This window comes from Mustelus asterias, unplaced genomic scaffold (assembly GCF_964213995.1).
Source record: "Mustelus asterias unplaced genomic scaffold, sMusAst1.hap1.1 HAP1_SCAFFOLD_114, whole genome shotgun sequence".
Lineage (NCBI taxonomy): Eukaryota > Metazoa > Chordata > Chondrichthyes > Carcharhiniformes > Triakidae > Mustelus > Mustelus asterias.
The window spans coordinates 125,443-146,715 of record NW_027590155.1 but is presented as its reverse complement, the minus strand read 5'-3'; the positions used below and the strand labels follow the sequence as shown (position 1 = coordinate 146,715).

The 21,273-nt window shown below is 44.5% G+C and overlaps 3 non-coding genes across 3 annotated transcripts; 2 read left to right on the top strand and 1 right to left on the bottom strand.

The window, feature by feature from the left end:
• Nucleotides 1–872: 872 nt before the first annotated feature.
• On the bottom strand, nt 873–945 carry trnat-ugu (transfer RNA threonine (anticodon UGU)). The gene has a single exon. It is a non-coding gene; the product is annotated as a tRNA-Thr (tRNA).
• A 3,923-nt stretch (nt 946–4,868) lies between these two features.
• Nucleotides 4,869–4,941, top strand: trnak-cuu (transfer RNA lysine (anticodon CUU)). Its single transcript has one exon. It is a non-coding gene; the product is annotated as a tRNA-Lys (tRNA).
• A 3,749-nt stretch (nt 4,942–8,690) lies between these two features.
• Nucleotides 8,691–8,762, top strand: trnac-gca (transfer RNA cysteine (anticodon GCA)). Its single transcript has one exon. It is a non-coding gene; the product is annotated as a tRNA-Cys (tRNA).
• Nucleotides 8,763–21,273: the final 12,511 nt, after the last annotated feature.

The window sequence follows — 21,273 nt, the reverse complement described above, 5'->3', positions numbered from 1 at the left end:
GTCCATCGAGCCTGTTCCCGAAATTCAATACCGTTATGGCTGATCCTGGTTTACAACTTAGTTTTGCACCAGCTCCCCATATCCCTGAATTCTCCGAGAGACCAGAAACCTGTCTGTCCCAACCTTAAATGTATTCCATGATGGAGCTTCCATAACTGTCTGGCATAGAGAATTTCAAAGATTCACAACCATTTCAGTGAAGTAATTTCGCCTTTTCTTAGGCTGAAATGATCAGCCCATTTTCCTGAGACTGTACTGCCGTGGGTTAGATTTCCCGACAAGCAGAAGAAATCTCTCAGCCTCCACCCTGTCAAACCCAATCAGACTTGTGTAGGTTTAATGAAATCGCCTCTCATTCTTCCAAACTCCAGAGACTTTCAGCCCAATTTACTCAGCCTCACATCATACGACAACTCCCTCATCCCAGGGATCATCTGCTGAACCTTATCTGCACCGTTTCCAATGCAAACATATCCTTTATTAAATGTGAATATCATATCTGCACAGAATATTCAACTTGCGGTCTCAACAAAACTCTGTGCAACTTTAGAAAAACCTCATTATACTTGGACTCCAGTCTGCCGTCAATAAAGACCAAAATGCAATTTTCCTTCCAATCATTGCCTGCACCTACATGCTAGTTTTATGCATTCCTTGTACAGACGCATCTATTCTATGCTCAATATCGATACTAACCTTTTTCAGCTCTTCAAATATGTCCTGCTCTTTCTATTTTTTTTACGAAGAAGGAAACATCTATTCGCTTTCCAAAATTGCACCCGATCTGCGCCTCCACTCATCAAAGCTCTCTATTTCGTCTGCCAGACTCTCTTCCCCTTTCTGACAGCTTCTATCATCTAAAATTTGCCCATAGGCTCCAGCGAGAATTGAACTCGCGACCCCTGGTTTACAAGACCAGTGCTCTAACCACTGAGCTATGGAGCCAAATACTGCAACGCGCTTCTAGTAAGTGCAGCATTATCCGTGGATCGAGGGTTTGAGGATGAAGATTTTTGATGAATGTGGAAATGTCTGAGGTGGAGAGCCGGAAGTTAAAGGACAGAAGTTGAAAGTGACATGATTTGACATGTGTACTGTGTATGTACTTGACATGTATGTTGTGTGCGTCATGTGGTTCTTCTTCAGAGTTTATCGTCAATGTTACATCTCTGATTTTTCCAGCTCTGATACAAGTTCATCCAGCTGGAAGATTTAGCTTGTTGTTCACTTCACGGACGCTGCTTTTATTAAATGAAGAAATGAACAAAAATGTATTCACTCCGTGACTGGGAATCGAAACCGCGTCAGGGCGCCGACGCTGATCACGAGACCCTCAGTGACGCTGATGTGACAAATTTGCACTGAGTTGATCATTTCTGCACCTATTGCTTCATTTCCAATAACTTTCAATAAAAAAGTCACAATGAGGAATGACGGGAAGCGCACATGACAGGATTTGAACCTCAGTTAGAAAATCCCAATACATCCCCTCGGCCGGGACTGCAGTCTCAATGTTTGCAATCCTGCTGTTTATTTCGACAGACAGCCATTCAACCGGTGTTCCCGTTTGTATTCTCTATCGGAGCAACTCCACTCCTCCCAGATTTGAAAAAGGGTAATCTGGACTCGAAATGTCAGCTTTCTTCACTCCACAGATGCTCCCAGACCTGGTGAGATTTTCCAGCATTTTCTCTTTTTGTTTCCGATTCCAGAATCCACGATAATTTGCTCCACTCCTTCCACATCGTTCCTTTACCTCAACACCTGTTTACATTGCTCTGTCGCTCCTCTTTCTTCATGCCAAAAACGACACGGCACAAACTCTTGCATTCAATCTGAAATGCTGGACTTCAGCTGCAGGGACCAAAACTCAAACCCATTCTGGCAGTGGCTGTAGTTGAACCAACAACGACCATAGAGACTGGACTTTCAGCCACTGGCTTAGATTACTCAGCTACGTTACCACATATGCAGCTGTGTCCTTTACTGGTATTGTTATTGAAATTAGCAGCAAAGGAGCTGCGACAGTCCATCACTTGGCTTGAACCTGCTCGTTCACTGAATCAATTGATCCTGAACTGTGTAACAAGCAGGAATCACACCCAGTCAGAAACAGAATGAGCTGCAGTGAAGGACCAGCACCATTTAAACTGCCCTTAGCCTTGTCTGGTTCCCAATATCCTGCCAGAAATGACAGAAAAATACCTCCTGTTGAATTTGCTCAGTCTTCACTACAGGACATGAGGCGAGATTGTGTTTTATATGTTCCACCAGGCAATACCTGACATTTGTTTTTACGGTTTGGATGAGAGCAACAAATCTCCATTACCTGACCACCAATCGAAACAGCAGTGAAAGTGTCAAACTCTGACCACCAGACCAGCTGCTTGTCGCCTGTTTTACAACTTGCTTTACACACACTGCATGTGTTGCTTTATTTTTCGCGCCAGGCCAGACTACATTCACCACAAGCAAGTCTCTGTTGCAATATGGAACCTTCTGTTTCCATCCCAGTGATACATTCAAACAGTGACAACATACAACAGACATTCCACTTACAGTTAATAATTCCACTTCCGACTGTTTGAAACGAGAGAGAATCTTTTCCAAATATTTTCGTTGCAGAGTGAGGGAAAACTTGAATAATTCAGTGTGAATGCCAAAATCTGACCTTTTTACCATCCAAATGTTACCTTACATCACCATCTCAATTGTCAGCGCTTTGCAGCCTATCACTATCTTTCTGCTACTGTGTTTGTTCTTGACCTGTTGCACATGTGACGTTTCCAGCTGTGATGTAGACTTGCAAAACTCACTCGGCTCATATTAGTAGATCTACTTTCGATCAGATAGTAAATCACGTTATTTTTCAACAGTTTGCTGACAGCTATAAATAATCGTTCTCTCAGCGGGAATTGAAAACAAACAACACTGGGGAGTACTGATTACAACCCACTGGACTCCCAGGGCCACGGGTGAACTGTGTTTTTCAAAATGACTTACCATATATCCCTTCATGTGTCCAGTTTGGATGGAACATAAGTGGCTGCTTCAGCTAATGACAACACTGATTGTGTTTGCTGGGACATGAAATCGACAGTGAGGTCAAATAGTCCCACAAGATGCTGAAGTGATCGTGGTATATAAAATTCTAAACAGGATTGAAGAAAGTGAAATATTTTTTCTTATGCGCAATCGGGAACACCATGTCAAATGTATAGGTTGAGAGGTGGTAGATTTAAAACTGAGATGATGAGGAACTGCTTCTCACTGAGGGTCGTGAATTTGTGGAATGCATTGCCGTATAGCGCGGTTGAGTCTGAATCATTAAATGATTTCAAGAAAGAGACAGATATATTCCTGATAATTAAAGGGATGAGGGGATATTGGAACAGGTAGGGAGGTGGATTTGAGAACAGGGCAGAGATCAGTCATGAACTGATTGCATGATGGTTCAGGCTCGAAGCGCTGAATTTGCCCACTTCTGCTCCTAATTCTATGTTCCTAAGTGTAAATTTCAATTTTTCAAACCCACCATCTCATCACTGTGGCTCCAATGTAATCTACGTACATTACATCCACAGGTTCCCCTTCATCCACAACACAACTGAGTCCTGTAAGGGACTGAGGAATGGCCTCATTCTGTGGTTTAATTACTTTAAATTACTTTGTTTCCCTCATTTAATCTCTCCTGATTTACACCCGGCACGAGGCCTCAAACCCTCTTGTTATGCTGCTGGAAAACACTTGTTTAAAACTTCCTACATTTCTAAAAATTTCCAGTTGTTCCCAATGAAAGGTTATGGAGCTAAAATATAAGATTTGTTTTCCTGTGCACACGAGCTGTCTGGCTTTCTGAGTTTTTCCAGCATTTTCACCTTTCACTGCAGAAGTCTGAGCAGCTTTGGATGTCAATGGAAATATTTTCATTGAACAACATCCTCAGCAGTGGCTCATTGAACGAGAGGTATGACTCGGGCCTGGGGAGTAAATATCTACAAACGTGTGAACGATCTCGGGTTCACATGCCGGACTCGATCCCTCAATCAGCTGTTGTTTCATATTGGACAAGTCATAGGTTTTACAAATGTATTTTCAGTGCAAACGTTGGGATTGGTTTACGTGGGATTTGGTTTGAGAACCTGAGCACCGATAGCAGGCAATCTATCAACACAACACTCACACAAGAAAATCAAGACATTAAAAGGTTAATATGCTTGTGGCCATTCACTTGATCTCTGTTCACCAGTTTAGAGGACCCCATATTTGTTGGTTGAGACAGCTAGCTGTGTGATTATTGTTATTCATTCTTGGATTGTGGTTGTGTACCGCACTCGCTATCTCTGTTTTTCATTGTCTCTATCTTACTCCCTCAGACTCACTGACGATGTTTTTATTACGTTGACATCTTTTGCTCCTTGCTATGTCCATTATTTCGCTGTCTGTGTGTAACCGAGGTTCACTGGATTGATTTATGAGTTTCTCCTGGGAGCAGAGAATCAGTGGGATGAGTCTGTTCGCTCTGGAGTTTAGAATAATCAGAGGTGATCTTGTTGAAAAGTCGGAAACTGGGAAACAGTTTGACAGTGCAAATGTTGAGTTCCCTCCACCCTTGGCTAAATTATTAAGAACAAAGAAAAATAAGGTGAATGACGTAAGAGGAGTTTGGAATATTTGGGAGAGGTGAAGCTAAGAATTGGAAGATGTGAATAATGTAATTAATGATAGAGATGAATGGATAGGAACTTTGGGGATTCTGTCGGTGGATTCATTGCAAACTTTGAAATCAGAACAAGCTGAGACACCAGATGGAAAAACCGTATTTGTCTCCATGCATTTTAGGTTATGGAAAGCATTTGAGTACATGTGCCCGGCTAGCTCAGTCGGTAGAGCATGAGACTCTTAATCTCAGGGTCGTGGGTTCGAGCCCCACGTTGGGCGACGTTGATTTTTAAACTTTGTCTCATTCCTGAGTGATTCCAGATCTCCATTCCTCCAGAAGTGTCACCGCTCAAACTGAGTCTTTCTCCTTTCTGCGTTGTTTATCTCACAGTTGTGGGTTTGTGACTGAAAACTGCCTCCAGTTCACTGGAAGGCGGGGAGTTGAGCGCTGAACTCAGCGAGAGGTTTTGTTCTCATTTATTGTGAGATTCAAACCCAGATCTGCGAGATTGTGTCAGTGGGAACAATAATCATCTCCATTGTAATTCAATCACTCCAGCCTTCCATCCGATCAAAATACCGTTTGTTCTTTCCTCCTCTCCCTCTCTATTTTCCTTGACTTAATTTTTCCAGTTAGGGTCAAAGGTCAGCAACCTGAATCATTCACTCTCTTTCCCTCTCCACAGAAGCTGTTGAAGCCGATGAGTGCTTCCAACATTTTCTGATTTGAGGTGGGATTCGCAGCAAGTACAAAACCTAGTTTTGGATCACAGTGGTTCACTTTTCTCTGACTGAATCTTACCTGTCTGAACAGTTGAAAGGTTGAGGTCTTAAATAATAAGACACCAGAATATGTCACCCTGTTTGACATGAAATGAAACAAAATGAGAATTAATCATTTCTTAAAATGCGGCTAATGCAATATATATTTTGTTGTCAATGCCAGCATTTGTTGTCCATCCCGATTTCCCTCTGAACTGGGTATTTTGCTGGGCCATTTCAGAGGGCAGTTAAGAGTCAATCACATTGCCTTTCCTCTGGAGTCCCATGGAGCCAGAAAGGAGAAGGATGGCAGATTTCCTTCTGCAAGATGTGTTTTCATGACAATCAGAAAACAAAGCTTCATTACTGAGACTAGCTTTCACTTCCGTTTCAGTTCTAGGCTGCGGTGGGATCGTGACCTGTGAGCCGGGGCCACAGGATTCATACTCCACTGATTTTACCACGATGTCACCATCTTCCCGGAAGAGTGTAAGTTTAAATGCTTCACATGGAATCAAACAACTTAATTTCACATTGAAAACAAACATTTAAAGCAGTGTACTGTTGAAATCAGTGTCGTACACTCAGGATACCGGGGAATTGACGAGATATCTATTGCTTTCATTCAAAGACAGAACAATGTGGTGAATCCTCAGCGTGAGTGATGAAGGAGCTGTGCTCCGAAAGCTCGTGATTTCAAACAAACCTCTTGCACTTTAACCTGGTGTTGTGCGAATTCTTACCGGGCACTGAAGGGCATTTCATTTACAATTCGCAAAAAGATTATTTTTATAAAATTAACAGCTTTCAGCAAATCGCACCGCAATCACATTGCGGACAATGAACAAAGAACAAAGAACAATACAGCACAGAAACAGGCCCTTCGGTCCTCCAAGCCCGTGCCGCTCCCTGGTCCAACTAGACCATTCTTTTGTATCCCTCCATTCCCACTCCGTTCATATGGCTATCTAGATAAGGCTTAAACGTTCCCAGTGTGTCCGCCTCCACCACCTTGCCTGGCAGTGCATTCCAGGCCCCCACCACCTTCTGTGTAAAATATGTCCTTCTGATATCTGTGTTAAACCTCCACCGCACCCCCTCTTCACCTTGAACCTATGACCCCTCGTGAACGTCACCACCGACCTGGGGAAAAGCTTCCCACCGTTCATCCTATCTATGCCTTTCATAATTTTATGCACCTCTGTTAAGTCTCCCCTCATCCTCCGTCTTTCCAGGGAGAACAACCCCAGTTTACCCAATCTCTCCTCATAACTAAGCCCCTCCATACCAGGCAACATCCTGGTAAACCTCCTCTGTACTCTCTCCAAAGCCTCCACGTCCTTCTGGTAGTGTGGCGACCAGAACTGGACGCAGTATTCCAGATGCAGCCGAACCAACGTTCTATACATCTGCAACTTCAGACCCCAACTTTTATACTCTATGCTCCGTCCTATAAAGGCAAGCATGCCATATGCCTTCTTCACCACCTTCTCCACCTGTGACCTCACCTTCAAGGATGTGTGGACTTGCACACCCAGGTCCCTCTGCGTATCTACACCCTTTATGGTTCTGCCATTTATCGTATAGCTCCTCCCTACATTATTTCTACAAAATGCATCACTTCGCATTCATCAGGATTGAACTCCATCTGCCATTTCTTTGCCCAAGTTTCCAGCCTATCTATATTCTTCTGTAGCTTCTGACAATGCTCCTCACTATCTGCAAGTCCTGCCAATTTTGTGCCGTCCGCAAACTTACTGATCACTGCAGTTACACCTTCTTCCAGACCGTTTATATAAATCACAAACAGCAGAGGTCCCAATACAGAGCCCTGCGGAACACCACTAGTCACAGGCCTCCAGCCGGAGGATGCAGTGAGTTACTCTGCTGGCCTCATTGCATCAGCCCCAGAGGACGATTTCTCAAGAACACAAAAAGCTCAGCGATAAAGAGGTCGGTGGCTTCACTCATCAGAGATTACCCTAGAGCACGTGACCTTTCTCCCAAATCACACACGCCCACAATTGCTCAATAATTCTGAGGAAACCTCAATTTCCGTGTTGGTTTCGTTGACAGAATTTGTTGCTTTCACTGCAATGATCTGGGTTCGATTCGCGGTTAGGGAATGTTGATTCATTGCTCTCGTGCAACACATGAATTAGGGAGAGTGGGTATTGCTTCCTGGTCGAAAACGGGAGCGATACTTGTGGCAGGTTGAACAGGAAGAAGGAAATATCTGTCCCATTCCACAATCCTGTCAATTACCCATAACAATTCATATTTACATTAGGAAGTCTTACAACACCAGGTCTATTTGGAGTCAGGAGCTTTCGGGGCGCTGATAAAATAAAGCAAATTGATTTTATTATCGGAGCAAATGAACCAGTTGGACTTTAACATGATGCTGTGAGTCTTCTTATTGTGCCCACCCCAGTCCAACGCCGGTATCCCGACATCATATTTACATTGCAATTGCTGGTACCAACTGTCAGAATGAGTGAGTTACCTTCTACTGCATTAAATTTCACTGTAGCTCACCACATTCAAAGAGTAATGTTTGTTACATACCTTATTGTGTTAAATCTGTTGAAAAACTTCAGCTTATCACAGCTCTGCTTTCATCACACTGGAAGCTAATGTGAAAAGATTAATAATTTCAAAGCTGAACAACGTGCACAAGACAGGAAGGAGAATGCGACTGTGAATAATTGGCACTGTGCATATTCCTGTATTCAGTCTATGGGAGAACCAGGAGAATGAAATCCTGGTGGTCCAGTGCTTCGGATTTGGCGCTTTGAGGGTCATATATCGGCTTCGATATGCCAAGATTTAAAGTTTTTGATAATCCATTTAACAAACCTGAGTTGTTTCCTGATCGAAAACAGCTCTGACAGAAGCAGTGGAGTTAGGTCTATATTTGTGTCCGAATTGGAAATGTCACATGGGCAACAGTTCAAGAACAAACACAGATAGTGAAGGACAGTGATAGGCTGCAACGCGCTGCCAATAGAGATGGGGATACAAGGTCAAATCTGTGTGACAATGGGGTAGATTTTATCGATTAGATTGACACAAACATCTCCTAGACCTGGATCCAAATTTCAGCCAAATCACAAGAAAACATCTCGCTAACTCAAGCGCTGAGCTCTCCGACTTCACTCAGAAACCAGGAACTCTGAGACAAAGCGGGATGCAAGCTGACCACTGAATCCCCCTCCACCACTTAATAAGACTATGCTGGATCCCGAGCATCAGTTCACAGCTGAGGGGGCATAGCTCAGTGGTAGAGCATTTGACTGCAGATCAAACGGCCCTTGGTTCAAATCCGAGTGCCCCCTTCCTTGTCTAATTGTTATCTTAGTTTCAATTGTGACTGTCTTTCGTTGGTTGCAAAGCGCGTTGTGACGTCCACCAACCGGGAAAGGCGTTACATGCATACAAATCGGTCTTTCAAACATTACCTTCAATCCCAATTATTTGGTTACCACTAAATCGCAGCAATACTGTGGGGAGGGAAAAAGTCAAGGGGCTTGCATAGTATTGTAAACGATGTGGTCATGTTGTAGTCCTCGACTATGTTTTAAAAACAGAGAATTGGCGTTGGATATATACAGCACTCGCTGACACCCTAATATAGAGTGTCTTCGTCTTAGTGGTGGAATTCGTTATTGCGTTCGACTTTAAGCAAATGGTTGGTGGCTCAGTACCATCCAGAGGCGGTGGTTGTACTTTTATTTCTCCCATAAGCATTCATTGTCGCGCAGTTCCAGCTTGTGAACCGAGGCAAGAATAAAAATATTTCTCAAGTGTTGCCGCTCGACTGTTGTCAGGTGTTGTCAACATTATTTATTTAATGACTATTCATATCATACATATCACATGGTATAACATATATTCATTTCAAATGTGCAATTAAAGTTTAGAATTAGAGTCTTGGTTGGATGTGTTTGTGTGTCAGTTCTCCGGTGAGTCCTCATCTGAGACTGGGAAACAATCTCTCAGCATTCTGTAGGTTCAATAAGATTGTCTCTCAGTCTTCTAAACTCCAGGGAATTTCAGCCCAATTTACACAGCGTCTCATCCCAGGAGAACTCTCTCATCACAGGAACCTACCCAGTGGACCGTCTCCAATGGAAGGGTAGCCTTTTGTAAAAAAAAAAAGCATTGTGGATATCAGAACTGCACCGAATATTTCACACTTGCTCCCAACAAAATCCTGCACAAATGTAAATTGGTGTTTTTATTCTTATTCAGCAATCTGCTGGCAATAAAGACCAAAATGTCATTTCCCTTCCTATTGTTTGCTGCACCACCATGCTATCTTCCTGCGTTCCTTATACAAACACACCCAAATCTCCTTCAACATAAACGCTTATATTAGGAAAGACGATGGCCTAGTGGTATTATAGCGAGACTATTAATCCAGAAACTCATCCAATGTTATGGGGTCCCGGGTTTGAATCCTGCCAAGGCACGTTGTGGAATTTGTATTCAATAAAAAACTATCTGGAATTAAGAATCTACTGATGACCATGAAAACCATTGTCGATTGTCGGAAAAAAACCATGGAGTTCGGTAATGTGCTTTAGGGAAGGAAATCTGCCGTCCCTTATCCGGCCTGGCCTACATTGATTCCAGAGCTGCAGCAAAGTGTTTGACCCTAACTGTCCCAGGGCAACCAGGATGGGCAATAAATGCTGGCCAGCCAGCGACGCCCATTTCTAATTAATTACAGAAGAACTAGGTCATCTTTCCAAACATTGTCTGCTCTTTCTCAGTTTATGAACAAGAGAATATCTTTTTGGGCAACATGGTGGCACTGATGCCTCACAGCGCCAGGGGCCCGGTTTCAATTCCCGGCATTGGTTACTGTCTGTGCAGAGTCTGCATGCTTTCCCCGTGTTGCGTGGGTTTCCTGCGCGTGCTCCTTCTTACTCCCACAGAGTGAAAGATGTGCTGGTTAGGTACATTGGCCATGCTAAATTAGCTGTCAATTTACCCGAGAAGGTGCCGGTTCTGCCGACGACGTAATTGTCACAGAACTTCATTGCGGTGTTAATGTAAGCTCAATTGTGGCACTAATAAATAAACTTTAAACTGTCCAACCTTACACCCGATCTGCTGCCAACACTGAGCTATGGAGCCAATTCCTGCGCCCAGCGCGGAATTGGTGTATCATTATCGGTGGAGCGAAAAGGGGGTTGAATATTCAGGTGCGTGATATTTGGTGGATGTGGAAATATCCGAGGTGGAGAACAAGGAGTTAATCGAGGAGACTTGAAAGAGGAAGAATTTGACATGAGTGTCAGTGGCTTTTGTGATAAATGTCTGCCGTCTTATTCTTCTTCAGAGTTTATTGTTATTGTTACATCTCTGATTTTTCCAGCTCTGATAAAATTTATCCAGCTGCGGATTAATCTTGTTTCTCCCTCAACAGACACTGTGAGGCGTGTTTTCGTTTAATACTTGCCTCGGACTCTAACGCGGAACATGGCGCCGAAACCTGACCACGGCACGCCAGGAAAGCTAATATCAGAGATTTGAAATTCGTTAATAACCATCTCTGTCTCCACCGCTTCATTTCAGGTCACTTTCGCTACTGACATTGTCACACAGTCATTCCAACATTTTATAACCAACTGAAACAAATTATGTCTTCTTCCTTCATGTTCAAATACTTTCGACTCGAGAAACTCGGTACGTGCTGAGCAAAGTGCCGTTTAGTTAACAGTTTATCATCAATTCCGGGCTATAGCGGTGGAAACATTGACTATGAACCACTAGGCCACACAGGCTCCACTATCACTGGCTCAGTGTTTCCTTGTCCACCATTCCTGGTGTCATGTAATCCATCCTCCCTTGTGCTCGATCACAGAAATTCTTTTTTTTTAATTTCACTGAGTGATTCCTGACTTTTCAATCAGAAAATACTCGGAATACTCAGCAGGTCAGTTCATGTTTAGTGACAAACACGCAAATAATTCCACTAATCGAATCCCTCTGAAATTAAAACCGTTTGGATTTTTTTCTGTGAAGGCAAAATACTGCAGATGCTGGAACCGGAAACAAAAATAGAAAAATGCTGGAAAATCTCAGCAGGTCTGACAGCATCTTGGAGAGAGAGAATAGAGCCAACGTTTCGAGTCTGGAGCTCTGACGAAGGGTCATCCAGGCTTGAAACGTTGGCTCTATTCTCTCTCCACAGATGCGGTCAGGTCTGTTTCGATCGTCCAACCGTTTCTCTTTATGATGAAAGTGTTTCTGCAGGGATAAAACTGGGGACCTTTCGCGTGTGAGGCGAATGTGACAATCACAACACCACAGAAACATTGCGAAGCAATGATTCAAGGAAACTGGTTCCAAAACCCGTCAATTGCCAACAATAATTTACATTTGAGTTGCATGGAATTCGTGAGACAACAAAGGTATTTCGTAAATTTAATTAACTGGACATATAAGAACATAAGAACATAAGAAATAGGAGCAGGAGTAGGCCATCTAGCCCCTCGAGCCTGCCCCGCCATTCAATAAGATCATGGCTGATCTGACGTGGATCAGTACCACTTACCCGCCTGATCCCCATAACCCTTAATTCCCTTACCGATCAGGAATCCATCCATCCGCGCTTTAAACATATTCAGCGAGGTAGCCTCCACCACCTCAGTGGGCAGAGAATTCCAGAGATTCACCACCCTCTGGGAGAAGAAGTTCCTCCTCAACTCTGTCTTAAACCGACCCCCCTTTATTTTGAGGCTGTGTCCTCTAGTTTTAACTTCCTTACTAAGTGGAAAGAATCTCTCCGCCTCCACCCTATCCAGCCCCCGCATTATCTTATAAGTCTCCATAAGATCCCCCCTCATCCTTCTAAACTCCAACGAGTACAAACCCAATCTCCTCAGCCTCTCCTCATAATCCAAACCCCTCATCTCCGGTATCAACCTGGTGAACCTTCTCTGCACTCCCTCCAATGCCAATATATCCTTCCTCATATAAGGGGACCAATACTGCACACAGTATTCCAGCTGCGGCCTCACCAATGCCCTGTACAGGTGCATCAAGACATCCCTGCTTTTATATTCTATCCCCCTTGCAATATAGGCCAACATCCCATTTGCCTTCTTGATCACCTGTTGTACCTGCAGACTGGGCTTTTGCGTCTCATGCACAAGGACCCCCAGGTCCCTTTGCACGGTAGCATGTTTTAATTTGTTTCCATTGAGATAGTAATCCCATTTGTTATTATTTCCTCCAAAGTGTATAACCTCGCATTTATCAACGTTATACTCCATTTGCCATATCCTCGCCCACTCACTCAGCCTGTCCAAATCTCTGCAGATCTTCTCCGTCCTCCACACGATTGACTTTTCCACTTATCTTTGTGTCGTCTGCAAACTTCGTTACCCTACACTCCGTCCCCTCCTCCAGATCATCTATATAAATGGTAAACAGTTGCGGCCCGAGTACCGATCCCTGCGGCACGCCACTAGTTACCTTCCTCCAACCGGAAAAACACCCATTTATCCCGACTCTTTGCTTCCTGTCGGATAGCCAGTCCCCAATCCACTTTAACACACTACCCCCAACTCCGTGTGCCCTAATCTTCTTCAGCAGCCTTTTATGGGGCACCTTATCAAACGCCTTTTGGAAATCCAAAAACACCGCATCCACCGGTTCTCCTCCATCAACCGCCCTAGTCACATCTTCATAAAAATCCAACATGTTCGTCAAGCACGACTTTCCCCTCATGAATCCATGCTGCGTCTGATTGATCGAACCATTTCTATCCAGATGCCCTGCTATCTCCTCTTTAATAATGGATTCCAGCATTTTCCCTACTACAGACGTTAAGCTGACCGGCCTATAGTTACCCGCCTTTTGTCTCCTTCCTTTTTTAAACAGCGGCGTAACATTAGCCGTTTTCCAATCAACCGGCACTACCCCAGAATGCAACGAGTTTTGATAAATAATCACTAACGCATCCACTATTACCTCTGACATTTCTTTCAATACCCTGGGATGCATTCCATCCGGACCCGGGGACTTGTCCACCTTCAGTCCCATTAGTTTACCCAGCACTGCCTCTCTGGTAACATTAATTGTATTAAGTATTTCTCCTGCTGCCAACCCTCTATCGTTAATATTTGGCAAACTATTTGTGTCCTCCACCGTGAAGACCGACACAAAAAACTTATTTAAAGACTCAGCCATATCCTCATTTCCCACTATTAACTCCCCCCTCTCGTCCTCCAAGGGTCCAACATTCACTCTAGCCACTCTATTCCTTTTTATATATTTATAAAAACTTTTACTATCATTTTTTATATTAATTGCTAGCCTAGCTTCATAGTCTATCCTTCCTTTCTTTATCGCTTTCTTAGTCTCTCTTTGTTGTTTCTTAAATTTTTCCCAATCACTTGTTTCTCCACTGTTTTTGGCCACTCTGTACGCAGCTGTTTTTATTTTAATACTCTCCTTTATTTCCTTCGTTATCCACGGCTGGTTCTCCCTTTTCTTACAATCCTTGTTTTTTGCTGGAATATATTTTTGCTGAGAACTGAAAAGGATCTCCTTAAAAATCCTCCACTGTTCCTCAGCTATCCTACCTGCCAGCCTGCTCTCCCAGTCTACCTTAGCCAATTCATCCCTCATCCTATCATATTTCCCTCTGTTCAAACAGAGGACACTGGTTTGGGACCAAACTTTCTCCTCTTCCATCTGAATCAGAAATTCGACCATATTGTGGTCACTAGACCCAAGAGGGTCCTTCACAATAAGATCCTTAATTCTACCTCCCTCGTTACACAATACCAGATCCAAAATAGCTCGTTCCCTCGTCGGTTCCGTAACATGCTGTTCAAGGAAACTATCCCGACAGCATTCTAAGAACTCTTCCTCCATTCCACCCTTACCGACTTGAGTCTGCCAGTCAATGTGCATGTTGAAGTCCCCCATGATTATTGCCGTTCCGTTTTTACACGCATCCCTTATCTGCTTGTTTATAGCCCTCCCTACCTCAACATTATTATTTGGGGGCCTATATACCACACCTACTAGTGTCTTTCTCCCTCTACTATTCCTCATCTCTACCCATAATGATTCCACGTTTTGTTCCTCAGAGCCTATGTCATCCCTCAGTACTACCCTGATATTATCTCTTATTAATAGCGCGACCCCACCACCTTTTCCTTCCTGTCTATTCTTCCTAAACGCCTGATACCCCTGGATATTCATCTCCCAGTCCTGGTCACCTTTCAGCCACGTTTCTGTAATGGCCACTAGATCGTACCCACTTGTGCTGATTTGCACCATCAACTCATTTACCTTGTTCCGAATGCTTCGTGCATTCAGGCAAAGTGTCCTTATTCCAGCTTTTATCTGGACCCGCTTTGATGAGTCGCGAACACCCTCTCCCTCTACTCCCTTATCTAAATTACCGCCTTCATTCACTTGCACCCTCTCCTCTACCATTAATTTTGTAATTCCCCTTACCCCTGCATCCTCCCCCCCATCAATTAGTTCCTTGATCCTAGTCAACTCTTCTAGCTCCCCTCCCTCCAACCTATCTAGTTTAAATTCTCCCCAGTAGCCTTAGCCAACCTACCGGCCAGGATATTGGTCCCCGTGTGATTCAAGTTCCACCCGTTTTTTGTATACAGATCACCCCTGCCCCTAAAGAGGTCCCAATGGTCCAGGAACCTGAATCCCTGCGCCCTGCACCAGTCCCTCAGCCACACATTCATCCTCCACCTCACTCCATTCCTGCCCTCACCTTCCCGTGGCACAGGCAGTAATCCTGAGATTACTACCTTTGCTTTCCTCTTTCTCAGCTGTCTCCCTAATTCCCTGTACTCCCTTTTCATGACCCCTTCTCCCTTCCTACCCACATCAGCGGTACCAATATGTACCGCTACCTCAGGCTCCTCTCCCTCCCACCTCCCTCCCACCTCGCCCATTTCTAATTAATTACAGAAGAACTAGGTCATCTTTCCAAACATTGTCTGCTCTTTCTCAGTTTATGAACAAGAGAATATCTTTTTGGGCAACATGGTGGCACTGATGCCTCACAGCGCCAGGGGCCCGGTTTGAATTTGATGATACATTGATAGCACTGGAGGCAGTGGTGACAGTCATCGTGCTGTGGTGTGGGACTAATATTATGTAAGGGTGAATGTTGAAAAAAGTACTATATGTAACTAAGTATGCACTAAAATAAGTATGTATACATGTTATAGCATGACAATAAACTCTTTGTTTCATTTATTTTGTATTTATTTGCATGTAGCACAAGTCCGGGGGTGAAGCTCCTCTATTTATAGGTATTTGTTAGATTAATTCACCCACGGGGTCTAGTTATGAAAATTTGTTCACCCTTAAAAGGGTTAAACCAATTTTTTTTTGTTTTCGGGCCCCCCTCCCTTCCGGGCCCCTGGGTTTAAGCCTACTCAGCCTAATGGTTAATCCGCTACTGGGAGTGAACACATTTTTAAAACCGTCACACAGTCTGTTTACTTACTTTATAAATCTACATGATAAATGTACAGAAGATGGTAAAGGCTTAAAGTTGCGAGATGAAATTGACCCTTTCTGTTATTTGTGAGTGGAGACAGCTTATTGTCTGAGCTTCCGTACGTTCCAATGTGGAAGATGATCAAGTATTTTCTTTGATCAACATTTAACGAGACAGCGGATTCACTCAATGGTGGGTTCCAGTTCTATATCTGCGATCACAACATCAATTCAGGTCACTTCTTGTGAACCCAATATTTCTAATAGGTTGGACATTTAATCTAATTTACTTCATTTTACATTTCATTATTTTCATGTCAGATCTATTTCCACCAGAGGCAAGTCTCTCTTTCAAAATGTTCTGTTCAGGTAGAACATAAGTGATTTCTTCATCCAATGGCAACAACGATTACTGTTCGCTGCAGTATGAAAGCGGCAATGAGGTGAAACAGTCACACAAGCTGCTCATGTGTTACTCTCAATGACCAAAATTTATCAAACTCATCACTGCGGCTCCTGTGTCATCACTATACAGTACACCCACCTGTTCCCTATTATCCACAGCTCACGTGACTGCTTCAAAGATCTTGTGAATGGTCTCATTCTGTGGTATAAATATTATGTGATATTCTGCTTTCCTCACGCTCAGGCCGTGGACCGCAAAGTGCAGGCTCATTTATCTCTCCTGAATTGTACGCGATCACAGCCCTTTCCTGTTGTCATGTTTCCCAGCTCCTGGATTTCACCTATTTAAAACTTCCGACATTTCCAAACATTATCCGTTTAAATGAAAGGTTATGGAGGTGTAAAAAGAGAATCCTTTCCCTGTGCGCACATGCTGCCTGGCTTCCTGAGTGTTTCCAGCGCTTTCAGACTGATCAGATTTAGATGACAATATAAGTATCTGTATTTGAACAGCTTTCGCATCCGCAGCTCGTTGGTCTTGGGGTATGATTCTCGCTTTATTTGTCGCGATTCGCAAGGCTGCGAGAAATCCCGGGTTCCAATTCCGGGCGAGCCCCGTTGTTGTTTGCGATGGCCAAGTTTTGTTCATTTCTTTGCCGTGCACACGGCAGGATGCGTTTACCCGCAGTTTGGTTTGAGAACCTGACAATGCAGGCAATCCAACAACCCAACGCACTCACAACTAATTCAAGACGTTTTCAAAAGTTCGCTATTCTTGTGGACATTCTCTTTATTCCTAGTCAACGATTCAGAGGACCCAATGCTTGTGGGTTCCGGCCCCTGGTTGTTCATTCGTGTGTTATGGCTGACTACTCAACTCTCTGTCTTTTTATGTTTCCCCTTGCTTCTGTGTATCGACCTCAGTCTCTTTCACTCTCTTCAGCTCTCTGAGCCTCCATCTCCTTTCCCTATTTTGCTCTTATTTCTCTCTAAGCTCTCGCTGTCTGTGTAACCAAAGTTCACTGGATTGATTGCTGTGATGAGGCAGTTGCCCTTGGAGGAGGGATTCAGTGGGATGACTCTGTTCTCTCTAGGGTTTGGAATAATGAGAAGTGATCTCATTGAAAAGTCTGGAACTGCGAGTGAGTTTGACAGTGTACATGCTGAGAGATTGCACACCCCCCCCCCGCCTCCCCCCCCCCCCCCCCACCGCCCCCCCCCCCCCCCCCCCCCCCCCCCGCCCGCCTCTCTCCCCCGCCCCCCAACCACCGGTTTCCCGGGTGGAGTGTCGAGAACAGGACTTACATTTTCCGAATGGTGTGTCAGACATTTAGGACCGAGGTGAGGAGCCAATTCTGCGCTCCAAGGCTTGTGAATCATTGGAATTCTGTTGCCCAGGGGTTTGTGGATCCTCAACCAATGAGAATGTTGAAGGCCTAGATGGCGAGATTTTTGAACTCTCAGGGAATAAAATGAAGTCGGGACGAGGTGGGAAATTGGTGTTGAGCTGGCGATCCAACATGAGGTTATTATGTGATAGAGGAGGCGCAAAGGGAAATATGACTCACTCCAACTCCATCGTTTCTGTTCACTGCCAAAAGCAACCGAATGTCTTTCCCTACTGGTAAAGTTGAGGAGTTGTCCGAGGCAATGAATTGAGGTTTTGTGGAGGCTTGGGATCCAATCTCATTGCTGTAGAAATTTCAATTGTTTTAGTTTAAACGTCATGAAATACCTTCGCTCGATCATATCATGGCTCAGATTTAATGTATAGAATGCATCATTATTCATTTTGACAACAGGAACCAGCAGAGACAATGGAAATATAAATTGTTGGAGGTAATTGATAGGATTGTGGAACGAGGCGGATATTTGATCCTTGTTTTGCAAACCGGCATGAGTACCACTCATGATTTCGATCAGGAAGTAGAGACGTAATTCCAGATAGTGTGGATAGTATGTCCAGATATGCGCATCTGTATCTGGAAGTAATTCCAGCTGCTGTTCATTCATGTGCTGCACGAGAACAATGGAGCTGCATCCCGGACTGGGGATTGAACGCGGGCCGTGGCAGTGGAAGCACCGAATCAGGGACGGCGTCTGTCTGCACTTTAATCTCACCGATCTGTGCTGGTTTTGCGCTTCAGCTCCATTTCAGTATTGTTTAATACCAGAGACGGACAAAATTGCCATGTTTCGATGGAACAGGAGTGGCTCCTTCTGCCAGTAACAGCGGTTGCAGTTACCTGGTACATGAAATGGACAGCGAGGTGAAACAATCCCATAAGTTGCTCATGTGTATCTTCCAAATTCCAAAATCCTCCAAACTCATCACTCTCGCTCCAGTGAAACATACAAGGCAACACAGAGCAGACAGGGCATTTAAATGGTCATCGGATAAACATATGGATGATGTTGGAATAGTATAGGTTAGATGGGCTTTAGATTGGTTTCACAGTTCGGCGCAACATCGAGGGCCGAAGGGCCTGTGCTGCGCTGTCATGTTCTATGTTCTATGGCAGTGAAAGGAACTGACGCACGATTAGTTTAAATTCACTACTTTCTATCTCAGAATTTTACGGTGCTAAATATGTCAGTCTGGTGAATGTTTAACCCTGTCCTCAATCTACTGATCATTGCCGACTTGCTGTGTGTGATATGTAACAAAAAAACCGAGAACAAAAATATAAACAGCAGATGTTGTAAGTTCTCAGTCGGTTTGGCACCATCTGTGCTCACATCACTGTGCGCTTCTATCTCCGATGATGTCCCTGTATCGCTGTGTGCGTCCCTGAATCTGTGTAAGCCCCTGTATCCGTGTAAGCCCCACTATCTTTGTGTGCATGCCCCTGATTGTTTGTATGCCCCAGTGTCTATGTATGCTCCAGCATCTCTGTGCGTATGCCCCTGATTCTGTTTGTGCCCTTGTATCTGTGCAAGCCTCAGTATCTCTGTGTGTATGCCCCAGTATCTCTGTGTGTATGCCCTTGATTCTGTGTGCGCCCTTGTATCTGTGTATGCCCCAGTATCTCTGTGTGTATGTCCTGATTCTGTATGTGCCCTTGTATCTGTGTATGCCCCAGTATCTGTGTGCGTGCGCCTGCACCTGCATGTGCCCTGAGTCTGTGTTTGCCCCACTTACGCTGTGCATGCCCCTGAATCTGTGTGTGCCCCCTGTATCTCTGTATGCCCCAGTATCTGAGTCTGTGTGTGTGTGCTCCTGTATCTGTGTGTGCCGCTCTATCCGGGAGTGCCCCTGAAACTGTGTGTGCCCCTGTATCTGTACGGACCACGTTATCTTTGTGTGTGTGTGCGTGTGTGTGTGTGTGTGTGTGTATGTGTGTATGCGATTGTGTGCATTTCTGTGTGTGGGATTGTGTGCGTGTACGCGTGTGTGTGTGTGTGTGTGATTGTGTGTGTGTATGTGTGTCTGTGTGATAGTTCGTGTGATTGTGTGCGTGTATGTGTGTCCGTGTGTTTGTATGTGTGATTGTGTGCTTGTGTGTGTTTGCGATTGAGTGCGTGTATGTGTGTCTGTGTGTGATTGTGTGCGTGTGTGTGCGATTGTGTGCATGTGTGTGATTGTGTGCGTGATTTTGTGTGTGTGTGTGTGATTGTGTGTGTGTGTGTGATTGTGTGTGTGTGTGTGAATGTGTGTGTGATTGTGTGTGTGTGATTGTGCATGTGTGATTGTGTGCGTGTGTGATGGTGTGAGCGCGCGCACGCACGCGCACCTGAGAGAGTGTATGTGTGTGTGTGTGTGTGTGTTTTGGGAGAAAGTCCTCGTGCCTTCGGCAGAGTCCTGTCAGTTTCATGTTATAAAGTTTACTCTGGGCATTGAATTCAGCAATGTGAGTTGGAATTTCAGAGGAGCGACTATTCTCATCGTCCCACCTCTTGTTTGAATTGGGACAGATGAGTGAGTGAGTGACACCTACAGGTGGACCCTCTGCCCATTGTGGCGTCTCTGCCTGTGAGAGCATTGCTTTCTTGTGCAGTCGTTCGATGGGTATGATGCAATGACACCAGGAGAGGCATTCGCTGCATCATCTGCAATGTGATTTCGGTGGGATTTGCTGAGATTTCCTCAGTGTTTAAAATTCCACTTTCTGAGAATTTTATATAAAATGTCCTTCAGCAAACCAATCGCCGGCTTTAGCAAAACAAATTTCCACCGAGATTTGAACTCGGCACGCTGGATTCGAAGTCCAGAGTGCTCATCATTACACCAGTGAAGCCAGAACCCAGACGCCCGCTGCAAATGGTCACTCACAGCATTTGACGTTTTTCATTCAATGTGGCAGCTACGGCAAGTGTGACAACAATGTGTTGTTATGCGCTGACATTATTATGCTAAAAACTCAGAAGACACTGCCCCCAAATCAACAGCATTTCATTACATCCAAAACCGTATGAGCAGAAATAGTCATGTTTCACGGGGGCAAGTAGCCCGTCATAGTGACACAGAAACGGCTGTTCAGCCGGTCGCGTATTTTGACTTTGCTGAGCTGTCAGTTACGGCGTTCATATAATCATAGTAGGCAGACAGAGCAAAGGGAGGGCACTGGTCCCATTGAGGCTGCACCGACTTTGACAGAGCACCTTTTCAATGCAACAACTCCCTGACAGAGCCCTCGCCCCGCCGTAACCCAGAAACCGCACACATGGTAAATCTTGTGACAATGGGGTCCAATTTACCATGGCTAATCCACCAAGCGTGTACGTCTCTGTGTGAGGAAACCGGAGCACCCGGAGGAAACCCATGCAGAGACGGGGAGAACGTGCAAGCTTACTGCTGTAACATTACTGTCCAATGAAACAACCAGCCAACCAGGAAATCTGACCGCGAGTGAGCTGAACTTCCATAACCGCCTGGAAATGCTTCCAACTTATTGGGAGGTTGCTCACGCAGTCTTGGCTTAATCGAAGAAACGTCAT